The sequence below is a fragment of the Oryzias melastigma genome, linkage group LG17 (genome assembly GCF_002922805.2).
Source record: "Oryzias melastigma strain HK-1 linkage group LG17, ASM292280v2, whole genome shotgun sequence".
Taxonomy (NCBI): domain Eukaryota; kingdom Metazoa; phylum Chordata; class Actinopteri; order Beloniformes; family Adrianichthyidae; genus Oryzias; species Oryzias melastigma.
Window position 1 is genome coordinate 13,351,771 of NC_050528.1, and position 5,402 is coordinate 13,357,172.

General features: G+C 39.3%; 1 long non-coding RNA gene across 1 annotated transcript in view; it reads right to left on the reverse strand.

Annotated features, from left to right (window-relative positions):
• Positions 1-3,349: 3,349 nt before the first annotated feature.
• Positions 3,350-5,402, reverse strand: part of LOC118599922 — a 3,967-nt gene continuing 1,914 nt past the window's right edge. The window contains exon 3 of the long non-coding RNA XR_004949458.1: positions 3,350-3,977. This is a non-coding gene — a long non-coding RNA (uncharacterized LOC118599922). The remainder of the gene's footprint in view (positions 3,978-5,402) is intronic.

Consider the following 5,402-nt stretch of genomic DNA (forward strand, 5'->3'; position numbering starts at 1 on the left):
CCACAGGAGGAAACATGGCTGAGGCCAGACACAGCAGGGAGCTGCCCCTCTCCACGGGGTCTCTGGATGCTGCTGGGTACACGCTCACCACGGGCTTCACTACGGACTCACCTGAAGTTTGACAGCAGCAACAAGCAGCACAGACACACACTCACACAGTCAACAGCAGCTTCCAGAACTGCATTCAGTCTGATCCTGGAAACTCCATCAACTCTGATCACTAAACTCCTCATCAATGCAGCACAAAGTTCACTTAATTAACTGGATTCAGACAAACATCAAACAGTCGTCAGGAGAAGCCACGGCAAGAAATCATTTCTATTCTCAAACTAACTAATCTGCAACAAAATGATTTTGGGAAAAAAAAGGCAAATCTTTTCTTTTATCATAAATAAATATGAAAACAAATACATATAGAAATGTTTAAAAAATATTATCCGAAACCAAGTTGATCAAAAGCCAATTTTTTAATTAATTTAATATTTTTTAAAGGTTAAAAAAAAATATCTAAAAAAAGAATATTTTTTTATGAAGTAAAACAGATGAAGTAAAACATCACCTTTAAAATGTTCTTCCAGTTGAGAAATATGAACGTCTTTCAGTTCAGTTCAATTCAATTCAGTTGAACATAAGAAATCAGTATTTTTTCCTCAATTGTAAACACTATTTAGAGTTTTTTTTATTAACAAAAAGTGAACCATAAAGACATGTTTGCTGTATTTAATTTTAAAATTAAAATCTTCAGTATTGTTTACATTTGAAAATAATATATACATATAAATCTCTTTAATTTGAATAAATTATTAATGACCAAACCAATATTTGCTTTAAATGATTTCAGTATAAAAAAATGTTAAACTACCACAAATGCTTTTGTTTTTTAAACTTTTGGATCAATATTTTCTATTGAATTTGCATTTTTAAGGGACAAAAAAAGAAAAAAAGCACATACTGTTTTTAGATTCATATGAAGCTCAAATCTAATCTTGTTCTCAGAAACAAACAGCTGTTCCAGAATTGTAAAATCATCCAACTCTAAATATTTGTAACTTCACTCATATTTGCAGAAATCAAGAATCAGTTTAGTTGTTCAGTGAGATTTCAACATGTTTGCAGAAATGATTCAGCTTTTCTTCTGTAACAATGGCTGCTTGATGAATTCTCTGCTAATGATGAACAAACTAACATGTGAAGCTGAAACAGCAGAAACTGACTTGAAACACATTTTATACAATCAAACAGTTGAAGGAGCATAAATGTTTCGTCTTACCTTTTACAATCAGTGTAGTTCCAGATCCAAAGTTGTAGTATTCCCCTGACACACAGTGAGAAAGTGTGCTACAAAAACCTGTGTTCTGTTCAAGTGTTCTCTGAGTGAATCAGGATGATATTTCAGCTCCATGATGAGTTTCTCTAATGTTCACATCAACATGACTGTCTCTGTCTGCAGTGGAGGAACTTGGTGAACTGCTGTGTGAAATTATTGAAGAAAATGACAAATATTTCTGTAGTTATTAGATGAAAGATTCATGCAGGAAGTGACAGCATGAAAAACAAAAAGAAGAGTTGTGCACGTGTGCAGTTCTCCTGAACTGGATCAGTCTTTTTTTCTCTGATCCTCATGAAACCACAGGAACATGAGAGAATGCTGCTGAACCTTGAGCAGCTTTCAAACAACACTGTTGAGAACAATGACTGCAATGTGTTCCTATAAATGGTCTACGGTTGAGACAATGTTAAAAAGATACACAGTGCATCCACAAAGTAATCACAGTGCCTCCCTTATTCCACATTTTATTATGTTACAGCTTTATTTCAAAATTAATGAAATAGGTTTTCTTCCAGAAAAATTCTTTAAAAAAAAACCATAATGACAACGTGACAAATTCTCTTGAAGTTGTTGCAAATTTGTTAAAAATAAAAAAGCTGAAAAATGTACATAAATATTTCCAGCCTTTGCTGTGAAGCTCCGAAGTCAGCTAAGGTTTGTTCTATTTCCACTGATGAGCCTTGAGATGTTTCATGAAGCAACCCAGGGCCAAATCCATTTGATTGGACATGATTTGGAGCGGTACCCTGTCTACATGGGGTCCCAGACAAGACAGGATTGTCTTGAGGCACAAAGCTGAGGGAAGAGTACAGAAACATTTCTGCTGTCTTGAAGGGTCCAATGAGCACACTGGCCTCTATCATCTGTAAGTGGAAGAACTTTGGAGCCACCAGGACTCTTCCTAGATCTGGCTGGCCATCTAAGATGACTAATCGGGGGAGAAGGGCCCTTGTACGGGAGGTGACCAATAATCCAATGGTCACTCTGATCAATGATCACTATATATATATATATATATATGCTCAGACCTCTGCAGAAAAGCTGTGGGGCCAAAGCATCACCTTGGTACATGTCACTGTCAGGTTCTTGATTCAGAGGACAACCCAAAGAAAGCAGACCCAGGAGCAGATGACAGTACCTTATTAAAAACTGCAGGAGAAGAGGCAGGATCAGGTAAGTCAGCATTGTGTCCTCCTCCAGCCACCAGGAGGTGCAGGACTTGTCTTGAAAATGGAATAAAGGCTGGAGATACAGCAGTGAAAGGAGGAGGGGGTTCTCCAGGGGGTTTTGTCCATAGTCTAGAAGGGAGGTCCAAGGCCGGCAGAAGATACTTCAGAAAAGTAATTTCAAACCTGATGTCTTTAGGAACTACAAATAAGTCTCCATTGGTGTCCAGGTGTCATCATGGTAGATAGGTTTTAAAAGGACTGTACTATGAAAATTCAACTTTTTTATGTTTTTAAGTGCATTTTACTGTTCATTCCTCTCTATAAAGAACCCCAAAGCGGAATTTTGATCCGTTCATTTAAGAATAATCTTCTAAAAACCTGTGCTCTCAGCAGCAGCCCCTCTCAAACCCACTAAAACGAGCAGGTCATATCATGTTGACGTCAGCATGATGGGAACTGCCCCCTCCAGGAGGAATCTGTTCTGCCAGCACCGTCCCCAGCCCAACACCAACACTCAATTTCTCCACGGAGCTAGCGGTGATCAGCAAAAACTTTATTTTAGATTTACAATACCATATATCTTCCAATTGTGTCCTGTCTTTAATAAATTCCAGCTCAAACAGGTCTTCGATCCTTTATACATGGGGCTCATTTAAGACACACACACACACACACAGACCCCCGTCGGGCACATTGTGCAGAAGCCGAGTGTATTTCAGTTGTGAACCACTGCACCGATGGCCAGGGCTGCTGCAGCAGATATATGGTATGTGCATCCATCTTTGGAAAAAATGTGGATACTGTTTATTTTCGTGGGAGAAACACAGAAAGAATGGCTCTAGGATGATGTAATGAAATGAGTGGCAGCCACACGCAGCAGGTGGAGCCTGTTTCATAAATAATTTGCTTTTTAGTGTTCCAAAGGTAATAAATGATCATATATATATGGATATAGTTCACTCTGGAAGGCTTAATTAAATCATGGGACGGCCCCTTTAAGGACCTTGGGCACATTTCTTGTAGAGTCTAAGGTTGAGATTATATTTTTTAAACTCAAATTGAACACGTGATTCGAAGATTATTTAAGACTTTGTAAATGTGTGTGTGAATTAGGGATGGGTGTGACATTATAATGTAGACATCTACAGGTGTAGCCATTAATAGTCATTGTTAGCCATTTACAAAGTTTACAGGCAGAGATTTTCAAGGTTCATCCTGGAAAACTCTGAATAAACATGGGAGACCTGCTACATGTTCACTTCTCCAAAATGGTCTTGACAAGAGAGGTTGGTTTACAGTTCTTAACATGGGAGGGTTCTAGTTCTCAATGGCAAAGTTACAAACCAAGGCTGGGTTGGGAAAAATAAAGGGACTGGTTGTCATGGTGACCGAAAAGGGCGGCGTACTGCCACAAGGGACATCTCTGCTCCCGTTTGGGATGACCGGTCCAGGGAAAGCTTCAGCGGCCAGTTCTGATGCTGATCAGAAGGAAAATGGATAAATTTAGTCAAAACCATTTAAATATATCTGTAGCCGCTGAAGTCAAGGTCTGCTCAGGGGTTTGTTGTCATGGAAACGTGACAACACATGGAGCGGGAATCGAATTTTGTTCTAAGGAGCAGAGCTTTTTTTGCATGTGAAAACACATTTTAAGCAACAATAAAGGTTGTTGTTCACTTTCAGCTTATTTTAAGCAACAATAAATAAAATAAATCCATGTTTGATGATGTCATCATATGACATCACTCAGAAGTGTATGATGTCACCGCTCCCATAACTAGCAGACCATGTCAAAGTGGATCTCCCTGTGTGATGTCATTTGACATCATAGTGTGACATCATTTGGTCTCATCATGTCACTGTCAGAAAATCCTTGAAGGCGAGTGGTTTCCACCGTCTTTTCAGCTTTTTCAAAAGCACCAGAGACCAAAGACACTTGGAGATTACGCAAGAGTTTGAAATTTGAATTCATCTGAATTTAAAAGCATCATGTCCACCAACACCAAGACGACAGCCACCAACGGTCCAACCGAGGTGAAGACTGGAGTGGGTAAAAAGAAGCAAAACCCCTTCAAAAACGCTCCTAAAACAGTGTTCTGCTTCATGTCAACAGCTGAGGGCAGAGATTTGACAGCACAAGAATGGAGTGGTCAAAAGCCTAACAAGGAGGAATATCGGCCTCGTAAGAAAGAGGATAACTACCGGCCTCCTAAAAAAGAGGAGAAAGTGGAGAGTAAAAGCGAACTCCTCCAACAGATCCAGGAAATAAAAGAAAAACTTGAGAAGAAGGAAGTTTTTATTAACCTGGAAAAACCGAGGAGTGAATCGGCTGAGAAGGATTTAGAATGGTACATCCAGTTACTGGAACCGCTGGAAAAAGACTTCCAGGAGGAACACAAACGGAGGAAGATTTTGGATGAGGAAATCTCCAAATGTAAAGAAGTCCTTGGTGATTTTCAAGGAAATGAGGTTCAGTTGACTGAAGAATTTCAACTTGTTCAATCCGAACGCAAACAAGCACAGAAAACGTGGGGTTTGAATGAGCTTGATGACTTTGGGGAAGTTGAAGATTTAAAAAATAAAAATCAGCAACTTGAGGAGTTGGTTCAATCCAATGTGGAGCTGGCAGTCAAGCTGGAGAAACAGGAAAAAGAAAATGAACCGCTTCAACAGGAGGTCACTGAGCTCACCAAACAACTGGATGTTCTAATGGAAGCTGCCAAGGGTCAATTTAAGAACGACACAGGAAATCCAGAGTCTGAACAATCCAATGTCTGTGAACCACAAATGAAGAAGGTTCATCACAGCAAAAAAGGCAAGAAGAAGACAAACAGACATTGACCAGCTGCACTGACCCAAACCTTTCTGGCCACTGAAAAAATCAGAATGTGATTCTTCATGTG